This window comes from Phascolarctos cinereus, unplaced genomic scaffold (genome assembly GCF_003287225.1).
Source record: "Phascolarctos cinereus isolate Bilbo 61053 unplaced genomic scaffold, phaCin_HiC Scaffold_4;HRSCAF=312, whole genome shotgun sequence".
Classification (NCBI taxonomy): Eukaryota; Metazoa; Chordata; class Mammalia; order Diprotodontia; family Phascolarctidae; genus Phascolarctos; species Phascolarctos cinereus.
Window position 1 is genome coordinate 471,437,961 of NW_027555847.1, and position 13,028 is coordinate 471,450,988.

Sequence of the window (13,028 nt, forward strand, 5' to 3'; positions counted from 1 at the left end):
AGAGTTAGTTAATATGGGTATGACCACTTTTTAGATGGAAAAAAATGAGGTACAGAGAGACAAAGTAACTTAGAATCATTGTTTAGAAGTGACTGCATCTTTAGAGATCACCTAATCCAATTTTCTCACTATATATGAGGAAACAAGTTGAAAGAAGTTAAATGACTTGCCCAAGGTCACATAGCTGATAAGTGGTAGAGCTGTGGTTTCAAATTCTTGTCCTCTACTACTACTACTACTACCACCACTACCACTACCACTATCATCACCATCACCACCACCACCACCACCACCACTACCTAATAATTAATAATAATAATATCACTTATATAGCACTTATGTGCCAGGCATTGTATTAAGCACTTTATAATTATTATCTCATCTGATCCTCACAACAACTCTAGGAGATAGATGCTATTACTATCCCTATTTTACAGGTAGGGAAACTGAGGCAAACAGAGTTTAAGTTACTTGCCCAGGATCACACGTCTAATAAGTTTCTGAGGTTGCATTTGAATTCAGTTCTTCCTAATTCAAGCCTGATATTCTAACCACTGAACCATCTAGCTGCCCCACTGCTTCTACTCCAGTGCTTTTTTCACTACAACACTGACCTTGGTTCATACCCTAATGAACCATGGTCCATTCCCATCCAATAACATTTTCATTTGTCCTGATTTTGTGTGATTAAACTTATTTGGTGAAAACAGAACCACAGGTGTCAGGACAAAGGAATTCCTACAGGTTTTCTAAATATCATGTTTAGCCAACCCTGGGCAAAACTATCATAGGAACTATGCCTAACATCTCTAGGTTCCTAGAATATTGGAGTTTTAATAGACTTTAGAGAACAATTCTTATTATTCATTCTTATTATAGATAAAGAAACTGGCACCTGGAGAGGTTGAATGATTTGCCCAAAGTCATACAGAAAGACAGGGATAGAACAAGGTCATGACCCAGGTCCTTGATTCCTAGTTAGCTTACTTCCCACCCTGTCGTATGGCCAGCTGGCTCTCAGAGTCTCTTACTGCCTGACCCCCTCAAAACAACACCCATAAAGACCTCTATTCCTCTCCTTTTGTCCAAAATTGCCAGGACAGGCAGCATAGGACAGTGAAAGGGGCATGGGGATCTCTTCCCTCATCTGTAAAAAGCCATTAAGCTCCCTTTTCACTCTAACACTATGGGTCTATGTCCTTTTTTTGTGCCTGTTATAATAGCTGTAGGGCCAGCATTCTGCATAGGTCCAGTGAGCAATATAGGATATGCCTCTTTCATCTCACCTACCTTTGGCTGATTCTCCAAATTCTAACGAGTTTCACGAAATCACAGGTTCTCGGGGACCTCAGTGGCCTGGTCTCCTCTACAACATCCTCCAGAGTAATCTGGTTTTTATTTAAAACTCTTTACTGCAAAGGAATCCCTAGCATTTCTTGAAGCCCACTATTCTATCACAGAACTAGTATGTCAGACATCCTCCTAGAAAAAAAAAAAAGGTGAAAGGATTCAAGGGACACATCTCTAATACTTCAGGCTGTCAGAGCAAATTAGGCATTTTCTTTTTTAAAAAGCAGAAGTGTTTAAGTGTAGGGGATGTTGAAGCATCCCAGTGTCAGGGTTTTGGAGCCAACTTAGCATCAATTCCCTGAAGAGAAAGGAGTGATCTTTAGGACTCAGTCCAAGCAATGTCTAGGATGAGAACTCATCTGGCAGTCATTCCATACACCTTGGCATAAATTTGGTGGGACTAATGCTATGTAGGAACGGAGCTAAGTTTGAGCCTACTTCTCCCGGAGACCAAGATGGGATAGAGGAGAATGTGACCCTAAGGTCACATTTGTGCTTTTGCCCTTGCTACATCTTTGAAATAAGTATTCCTTTTTGAAATAAGTATTGATATAAGTATACATAGATATATAGATATAGATATAAGTATATTATAGCTATATATAATATATATAATTTATCATGTATATCATAACATGTATCATAATATAGTATATATAAGCTATAATTACTTTTGATATAATATATGATATTATATATAAGCTATATATTGATATAAGTATATATATATTGACATAAGTATAAATAAGTATTGAGATAAGTATTCCTTTGTAAAAATTAATCTATGTTAAATGGTTAGATGCAACTGAGATCCTGGTGGATGGAACAAAGCCAGTATGGGCTCAAGTTGACAGTGTTAGAAAAGGGATACTCCAAACCTATGAGTATTGCCCTCTCCCACCCACCCCACCCTTGAGAAGGAAGGTAACAGTTCTCACTCTGGGAGAATGAGGCTTGAGCATATTCACTTCAAAGAAAGGGGAGACTCTTCCCAAAGGAGAGGAGACTGATTCCTTCATCAGGAAGCAGCTGTTTGTCCTCCAAGGATGCTGAAAAGTATCCACAGGTACCCTCAGGTGAGAGCTCATTCAGAAAAGATCAGGGGAAGAAGACAAGATTAGTGGTGGTTTGACACTCCTTACCAAAGGGTCCTGGAGCAGTTGTCAACTTCATAGCAATAGAGGAGTCTGCAGTCTCCCTGGGGAATATATCCAGGACATGCCAGAGAATCTCCAAGATTTATCAGATTAGGTGATTAGGCTATAATACTAGTGATGCAAGTAGGCATAAATGATATTTCTAGAAGGCATCTGGAAGACATTGCTAAAGATCATTAAAGTTTTTAGGTAAGAAACTCAAGGGCCGAAGGACACAGGTGGCATTTTCACAACTGCTTTCAGACAGGCTTTCATAGCTGAGAAAGGAAGGCAAAGAGGGGGTGAGGAGGGGGATAGGAAAAGGGAGGGAGAGAGCATGTGGAAGTGGCATTGATCTGGCTGTGCACAGTGAAAATGAGATGTAAAATAATTAATGAGCAGCCCTATTGCAAATGTCCCAAGAAAGCTTGAATACTAGCCTCTAGCTTCTCAACTGCTTCTCATCCATTGTATCACCATTCCATGTTTCCAATGGTAATCATTCCATGGCTTTATTACTTATATTTCCCTCTCCTGTGTAGGAATAAAACTGCTGGTTTCATACCTAATTCCTCTTTGTGGTCTGGGCACTTCTCCCTCCCTTCTTTGCTGTCTTAGATTAAAGCTGAAAATAGAATTGTTCCTCAGGAATATGAAGTGAAGATGAAATTGAAGCATAAGAGGCTCGATTCCTATTGAGGCAATCCCAGAGCAATGAATTCAGGGCAAACTGTGAGCAAAGGCAAAGGACTGGGAAAGGTTGCTAGGCCCTGGAGCCTCAACCTAGCATTGTCTGCCTAACACCTGCACTGACTTTATATTAAACCTAAATCAACCTCTCTGAAACTTCTCTCCACTGCTCATTATCCTGCCTTCTAGGGCCAACCTTAACAAGTCTGATCCTTCTTCCTTATGACAGCTCTTCAAATACTTGAAAGCAGCTAGCATGTCCCCCTAAGTCTTTGCTTCTCCAGGATAAAAATTCCCAGTTCCTCCATCTGTTTGGCTTAAGATGTGGAGCTTGATAAAATGCAAATACCTGAGAGGGATAAAAATGTAAGTTTTGATCATTCACATCTTGATTCTCCTTTCTCTTACTCATAGGGCCCAACCCTGTCTCGCCAGCTCTACTTCCACAACATCACTCCCATTCACCCCACTCTCTGCTTAGGTGGCCACCATCCTAGTTCAAACCTTCATCGCCTCCCACCTGGACTACTGTGAAAGCCTCCTAATTCAGCACCCTGCTTCTTTCTCTTCTCTATCATCTGCCAAACTGATCTTCTTGAAGGACAGGCTTGATTATATCAACTCCCATTTACCCACACCCCGCCACCGAAAAAAAAAAAAAACCTCCAATGGCTCACCATTAACTCTAGGATAAAATACAAACTCACCCATTTGGTAGACAACACTCTTCACAATATGGCTCCGCCTTATATTTCCAGACTGATTTCACATCTACTCCTCTTCACATACTCTGTGCTCCACCCAATTGCCTATTTGCTGTTTCCATGGGCACAACATTCTATCTCCTACCTCTGACCCTTGGTTCAGGGTGGTCATAAGCCAGGAATTCTCTCCTTCCTCATTTCCATTTCTTAAATCTCTAGGTCCCTTTGAGGGTGGGCTCCTACACAGTTCTTCATCTCCTAATCCTCCTAATATTAGTTCTCTCCCTCTCCACAAAAATTACTTTGTATTTACTTAGCATTTTTAAAAATTTATCTGTCTACATGGTGTTTCCCTCAATTATAATGTAAGCTTCTTGAAAGCAGGGATTTTTTGGTATTGGTCTTTGAATTTATTTCCGTTTCATAGCACCTACCCTGGCAGTAGGAAGTACTTAACAAGTGCTAGTTAAATTGAATTGATTTGGGTCACCTGTGGCTAAATTTGACAGCTTTCCTAAGGGTAGATTTTGGTGAGGGCTCCCTGATCGCCTTACTGTTCCTCACACAAGCCACTCCATCTCCAGACTCTGGACGTTGTCACTGTCTGTCTTCTTTTCTGAAATGTCCTCCTCATCTCCACTTTGGGCTTCCTTCAAGTCTCAGCTAAAAACCCACCTTTTTAGGGGCGGCTGGGTGGTAAAGTGGATAGAGCACCAGCCCTGAAGTCAGGAGGACCTGAGTTCAAATCCGAAATCAGACCAAACACTTGACACTCACTAGCTGTGTGACCTTGGGCAAGTCTCTTAACCCCAATTGCCTAAAAACAAAAAATAATAATAATAAAATAAAAACCCACCGTCTCCCAATTCTCCAGGATACCAATGCCTTTACTCTATTGACGATCTCCAATTTATCCTGTCTATAGCTTGTTTATATATAGTTGTCTTCAAATTGTCTCTCCCTTTGACTGTAAGCTCCTTAAAAGCTGAGACATCTTATTTCTTTGTTAGTTTCCCCAGTGATCAGCAAAGTGCCAGTAATGGTACTTAATGAATGCTCCTTGACTGACTGACTAATCCGCTCCTATGTGCTTTGGGGAAATTGACCCTCCCTTCCTAATAACTGGCTGTCTTTAGAGATAATGTCTATCTCTGATAAAGACCTCATTTCTCAAACACATAGAGAACTGAGTCAAATTTACGAGAATAGAGATGTCTAAACTCAAAGAAATGATTCCCCAAATGAGAATTTCAGGTAAGTCGGCAGGCCAAAGGAGTTTGGGTTAGGGAGGGAGTCTTTGTGGATACTCTCAAATCCAACCACATGGAGAGCCACTCCACCTCCTTAGAGGGCCAGGTGGCCCTGATTAGAAGTCGGAAATGCCTCTCAAGTAGCAAAGGGAAGTGGACACTCAGAAACTGATTTGAGAGATTTTTTTGGTTCAAGTTTAAACTGTCACAAACCTACAGGCAATCAGACTGCTCCAAATGATCATACTCCCAACATGGAGCTTGGGTTAGCTTGCCCTCTTCCCTGGGTGTTCTTTCTTTCTGGGAGCTCAGAAATTTGCCCATAATTAAGACAAACAATCTGATGAAAGCATCATGAGGGGAAGGAGCTAGGACTCTGACCCTGACATTCAGACCTGTGACTTCAGAGTTCGAGGCAGAGCCAAGGCATGCCATCCTCCATACAGACCCTACAATTCAGTACTTCTTCTATACAATAATTCACTACAAGGACAACATATTTCCAAGCTTCTTACCTGCTACTTCCAAGCCCCAAATGGCTACTACTGCTGTCTTTCTTCCTACCACGCACACAACTATTACCTATGGCAGCACAGTCCTCATGAATCCCTCCTTTCCTTTGCAAATGTGCCTACTGATTCACACACCCATGTCAACTGCCATGTCTTCTCTAACACCAGCATCAAAGTTCCATCTTGATACTCCCTAAATATACCCAGGGGATACTCAGTTAGCAGTTGCAGGCATCTGTGTGGCCCTGAAGCTTCAGGCACACAGCTGAATCCCCTTCACATACATCTCCAGACTCTGATGTGATCCTTTGGGTTTCAGCTTCCCAATTGGCATCTGTTCAGTTCTATTATGGATTACCTCCTATCATCAAACTGACTAGGCAGGTAATTTTGCCCCAACCAGAATCACCCATTTAATTTACAAAGAAAGCAGTTTTCACAAGGGACTACCTCCCTTAAATTGAAGACAGAATTCAAACACTTTTAATATGTTCTCAAATTGCTCCCTGCCTAGTAAGAATGAACTAGAGAGGGGAAAAAAACATTTAAATGACCATGCACCAACTTTCCCAATTCATTTAAAAGAAAATGCAGGGAATAATCCTTGTTCCTAAATCCTCGTTGCCTTCTTTAATTGTAGTGCATTTGTAATCACTATAAGATAATTCAGCATTTAATAATACAAGTGAAAGAAATGAGACTTAAAGAGAGTTAAGAACATTTCATCTTAGATTTCCTACACTTCATTTCATATTAATAACATTAATAACTCAGATTTATATAATGTTTTACAATTTATAAAATAATATCATGACACCATCTCCAGGAAATAGATAATGAAAATACTGTCATCCCTAATTCAGAGCAGTTAAATAATTTGCCCAAAGTTATATGTCTAATAAGAGGAAGAGCCCAAACTCAAATACAGGATCTCTGATCTTAAAAATACAGTGCTCTAGCCATCAAGTAATATTAAGCCCACTTTTCCAGCTATCTGTCACAAATTTAACCATGTAACTCTCTCCTCAGTCAATTCTAGGGACTTCCTATTGACTCTGTTTAGCTTTAAAGGCCTTTCACAGTCTGGCCCCAAGCTATCTTTCCAGCTTCCATTGGACTATACTCCCCTTCCTGTGCTTCATCTCCCAACTCCATACCCTCATACTAGCCAATGCAGTCCTTCCTTGTCTAATGGAAGCCTTCTATTCCCATAAGATTCCGATCAAGCACCTTCTTCTGCATGAAGTCTTTCCTGATCTATCCAAATACTAGTGTACTTCTTTCCAAACTACCCTGTATTAATTACATTGTAAATATTTGTATAATTTACTTTATATTTGTGCTGCATATGTTTATATATGTTGTTGTTATCCCCGCCATTTGAGTTCATAAACTCATTGAGAGTAAATTGTTTCCTCCTTTTTCTTGTATCAATAGTACCTAGCATAGTACCCAGCACAAAGTAGGTATTTATTAAATATTTTTATTAATTGACTGATTTATAGATATTTCAATTATATTGAATCTAGTCATTCAAAGCAAAAAATTTAAAGCTCTTCATTTATTCTAAGGAGCTTTATAGAATCTTATACTGAAAACAAATTTATTTGTATCTTCATCCTGTTGTTTTTTAAAGATATATTGAACAAATAGAGAGTTGTAGACTTGCACTCTCCGTTATAAGGAAACTCATAAGAAATAGAAAGCCTAGGGGCAACTAGGTGGCACAATGGATAAAGCTCTGGCCTTGGAGTTAGGAGGACCTGAGTTCAAATGCAGCCTCAGACACTTGACACTTACTAGCTGTGTGACCGTAGGCAAGTCACTTAACCCCGATTGCCTCACCAAAAAAAGAAAAGAAATAGAAAGCCTCCCATCTGCCCTAAAGAGACTTTGCTTCTAGTTGGAAAGATAGCAAGCACATACAGGTATAATGAGAATACAAAACAAACAAAAACCCAGTCTAAGTGTTAAATGACATTGCACTAAGTCAGGGTGGGGAACCTGCGGCCTCAAGGCCACAGGTGGCCCTCTAGGTCCTCAAGTGTGGCCCTTTGACTGAATCCATACTTGGGCCCCACTTGAGGACCTAAAGGGCCACCTGTGGCCTTGAGGCCGCAGGTTCCTCACCCCTGTAAACTGGTGCACTAAAGTCAACTTGTACCAACTCAAGCCAATTATTAAAATTTCCGTGTAAGCATCTATACTTTGGAAATCAACAAATAACACAATCAGGGCTTGATTCATTGTTTTGTTGATTGTCCAAACTTAAGAGGGTGATGGTGAAAATGTTAAGAATGCATATGAAATTTAAAAGTGTGTCCTGTATATATATGGGGGGGAGGGGCTGGAAAGTTTGTTCTTAAATATTTATCAGCATACCTTGGACTTCCACAAAAGTCATACTCTGATGCTTCTATGTGGAATGGATATGACCTTGGGTCTTCTTTGGCTGCGCCAGAAGAGCAGCAAAGACTCAGATCAGAGTGGGTGAGGATCAGCCTAACAGGATGGGAAAGGGTCATCCTAAGTGGCCACTTGATAATATATTATTAAGCCACAGCAACCCATGAAACAAAGAAAAATACAAAATGTGCCTTATTCCTACATAAGCTCCCTTCTGTCTCTATAGTTACAGTGGAATAATGAGTTGAAATGGGGGGGGAAAGGTATCTAAGGATTATGTACTATTTATACCACTATAATCATGAAATTAATGGTTGTTACTATAAATATGAAATCTTTGTTCAATAATGAATGTGTTGATAAAAAACTAGAGAAACTGAACACCAATATTGACGTTCTCATTATGAGTGAAACCAAAAGTCATAAAGTTGCAACTAAATGATAGCATGGTATACAATTTCTCTTTGGAGAAGCAAATAAAGGAATTAGTAGAAAGTCAATTTTATCATTTGTCTAAAATGATCAACACAATCATTTCATGAGCTACTTGGCTATCTTGCCTTCCATATAGTTCTGCCACAGGCGTGCATAAAGGGTGAAATAAGTATCCCCAGGCACATTCTGTCTCCAAAAAATTGATATAGTTTTGCCTCATTTAAAAATATTGAGGGGCAGCTAGGTGGTACAGTGCATAGAGCACCGGCCTTGGAGTCAGGAGGACTTGAGTTCAAATCTGGCTTCAGACACTCAACTAGCTGTGTGACCCTGGGCAAGTCACTTAACCCCCATTGCCTCACCAAAAAGCAAAATCAAAAAACAAAAAAATTTTGTATTTTATGTAATATTTAGTTCTTAATTAAAAATAAATTTGTTTCTTTAATTTGTTGGATAAATAAAAATAATGTCCTTTGTGATTGGGTATTCAATAAATCTAGGGAAAATAATTAAAAGTGAACGTGTATTGAAGCCGCCACCACCACCATCATCATCACTACCTTGACCACCATCTCCCCTCAGACCCCAGTAGAGACAGCTGAGGACCCTGAAGCTAACGGCCTTTGGAATAGTGATGCTTCTAGCCCAGTGCTCATAGCTATTCTCCTGGGAAGCAAGTCCTCCTGGAGTTGCTACAATCGTATGTATTGAAGACCCAGAAAAGAAAGTTCTTGTCACCAAAGTCTTTGGCACTGTCAAATGGCTAAACATCAGAGAACAATATGATTTTATTAGTGGAAATGTCATTTAAGAAGAGAGGTTAACCTCTGTTTTGCCACTGCCCCCTAAAGACCACTGGACCTTTCCATCTGATTTGCAGATGAAATTTTCCATATATGTTACCTTCCCCACTTGAATGTGAGCTTTTTAAGAACAGAGACTGTCTTACTTTTCTATCTATATTTGCAACACTTAGCACAGCACATGGCATACTGTAAGCACTTAATAAATGATTTATTAATTTACTCATAAGTAGTAGACATGAAAATAAGCTTGAAGTAAGAATGGCAATAGAACCAAATAAGCCAGTTCATCCCAAATAGTTATAAAAAGAAAGTGTAAAGAAGACAACAAATACATGGACAATAGAACATATTTACCTGCATTTCTATTATGATTCAATGTAATTATCAATCACAGTGGAACTACCACATGTGTACTTAAGACACCTAAGTAAGTACCAGTTGTGTAAGACAGTGGAAATCACTCTTAAGAAGATGAAATCAGGAAGAATGAGTATTTAAGTATAGACAAAAAAGTTCCACATAAGAGAAGACATTAAAAAAAAACATTCAGAAACTGATTTTAGAGATATCATGAAAAGAAGAGAAAGTACCTTAGAAATAAAGAAGAAAAATCACAGTTTTTAATAACAAAAACAGGCAACAAAGAACGTAAGAGCAACAATTGACCCACATATCCATTTTCTCATCTCTATGAAATCTTGATGAAAATAGAGTCTGCACATATTTAGATTTTCCTTGGTGAAAATAGAAGGTAACAGGCAAACTTTCATAGATAATAGTTTGCAATCATACAATTGACTGAAATTTGTCAGGAAGATAAATCCTGCTGCTTTTACTTTTTTATTAACTATTTAAAAGCATTTGACTTGGTAGAGCAAAATGTAGCCTTTGGAGGCTATCCTACAACAAGGTGCCTCCCAAGCATATATTTAAGTCATATGAGAACGTTTTATAAAAGCAATTTATCAGTAACAAGTAAGACATAAAGAAGGAAGATATATGTTCATTGAAAATGTTCATCACTATCATGGTGACTGTCTCACATAGAGTTCAACTGAAAGAGTTATTGTTTGTCCTTCAATCTCAAAGAGGACCAATCACATCAGGAGAAGGATGTCTTAACTTGTAAGCGAATTGGATTTAAGTGAGGCAGAGATTTGCAAAGTTATCAGCCTCACTCTCTCCTCCAGGGTCTTCTGAGTCCAGTGACAAGACATAGGTCAAGATGACTGGCCATGGCCCCAGATACAGTGGGAGACATTGGTCCTTTTAAGCTAAGGTCTTTCCCAGGATTCAGTTTGTCTGAGGCAACACCCGTTCAGTGATTTAAGGCTAGGTGAGAAGTGAGGCAAAAGATGGCCTAGTTTGACTTCACAAAAGAACCAATCTAAGAAGGGAAGACCCTCTGTGTTTCTGGTCAGAACAGAAACAATTGCTATTTACACTCATTCTGAGCCATCAAAACCCAAACAATGAGGAATACCTTATAGATACTCCTATTTGCATATGAGGTCATGTTGATTGTATTGATAAGGAATACTACAGGGCCTCCTCAATGAGATCCACAGTCACTCATAAGTGGCCTAGCATTCAGCCTAGCATTTCACACCAGAAAAAAAATAATGGAAAAAGAATAAATATTGGCCAGAAAATAACTTTTGGTTAGATGGCAAGCCCATTGAATGTGTGTGTGTGTGTGTGTGTGTGTGTGTGTGTGTGTGTGTGAAACTTTGACATGGGCAGCTAGGTGGCACAGTGAACAGAGCACCGGCCCTGAAGTCAGGAGGACCTGAGTTCAAATCTGGCCTCAGACGCAACACTCACTAGCTGTGTGACTCTGGGCAAGTCACTTAACCCCAATTGCCTCACCAAAAAAAAAAGAAAGAAAGAAACTTTGACAGTTAAAGCAGACAGACAATGATCTAGGACCATAATTTAATAGAACATTGAGTTGGATCAAATTTCAGAATTTCCCACACTGTTTTCAACGATCTCTAACGGCTTCCTGACCCCGCAAACCCGACATCCTCCCAGTGTTTTTATATGGCTACAAATTGTGAAACCCTCTGATCTAAGTAGAACCCAAACTACAGGTTTTTGAAAGGGTAACAAAAAATTGCATGGTGGTATAAGGAGACTCCAACAGCATAAAAGGGAAATGTAAAATGTCAGAAAGACTCATCTTCCTGAGTTCAAATCCAGCCTCAGACACTTACCAGCTATGGGACCCTCAGCAAGTCACTTAACCCTGAGTGTCTCAGTTTCCCCATCTGTAAAATGAAGAAGGAAATAGCAAACCATTCCAGTATCTTTGCCAAGAAAACCTCAAATTGGGTCGAAGAGCCAGACACAACTGAAATGACTGAACAACAAAATGGGGATAATATTACCTATCATACAGTTGTTCTGAGAATCAAATCAAATGAAATAATATGTGCAAAGCACTTTGTTAATCTTAAAGCACTCTGCAAATACTGGCTGTTATTGTTGTTGTTATAGTTGGCCTTAGAGGGATGAACTAGCAGAAGTACTCAGAAGTTGCAAGGAGGCAAATGTGGGTTTCATATAAAGAAAAGTTTCCTAACGAGAACTATTCAGATGTGGAATGAGGTGCTTTAGGAGGCAATGGATTCTTTCTCATTTGAAGTTTTTGTGCAAAGATTATATCAATATGTTGTAGGGAAGATTGTTGGGTCTGTTGTAGGGGCTATTCTCAATCAGGTATAGATAGGACTGGGTGGTTGCTGAAATCTCTTCCAACCTTGAGATTTTATGATTCTGTGACTAGATGATCTTAAGATCCATTCTACCTCCAAAGCCTTATAAAACCTCACTTCATGAAATAGCACTAACTGGCTATGTGACCTTGGACAAGGTACTTTATCTCTTTGGATTTCAGTGTTTTTCTGTAAAATGAGGTTAGATCACATGGTTTTTTTGTTTGCTTTCTTTAATAATAATGCTTTTTTTCCAATTACAAGTAAAGACAGTTTTCAATATTCATTTTTTGGTAAAATTTTGAGTTCCAAATTTTCTTCCTCCCTTGCCCTCCCCCTTCCCTCCTCCTTCCCCAGCAAGCAATCTGATATGGATTATACATGTGCAATTATGTTAAACATATTTCCACCTTAGTCAAGATCATGTAGTTTGTCTTCTGGCTCAAAATCCAATGATTCTTTGGTGACTCAGAAACGGACAAAGTGAGAATTTGCTGATTCTTAAAGGGGGGGGATCAGGACAGGACAGGGCGTGAGTATAATCATTATACATCAGGACAATGGCTCAAGAAAATCAGAGGGTCCCTGGCATCAGAAAAAATTGTCCCTGGTATGATCTTTGGCATATTTGCTATAGGTTTTCAATTACAGATATAAATATTTGGGTATAATCTTGAATAGGCTACCTAATCCTAACCTGCCTCCTCAGCACTTACATATTGTCTTGCTTTAATACTTTGATGGATTATTGATTTTTGTCAATATGAAATCTTCTCCAGTGTAGATAGCAACACCTTTACTCTTTCTCATCCACTATAATTCTTCTCCATGTTTTCTATATAGAGGTTCTACTCAGTGCACTGGAAGCCTTCCTTGAGGTCAGTGGTTCTTAAGTGTGTGTGTGTGTGTGTGTGTGTGTGTGTGTGTGTGTGTGTGTATGTGTGTGTGTGAGAGGGAGAGAGAGAGAGAGAGAGAGAGAGAAAATCTTTGACAGTTTGGTGAAACCTTTGGGCTCCTTCTTA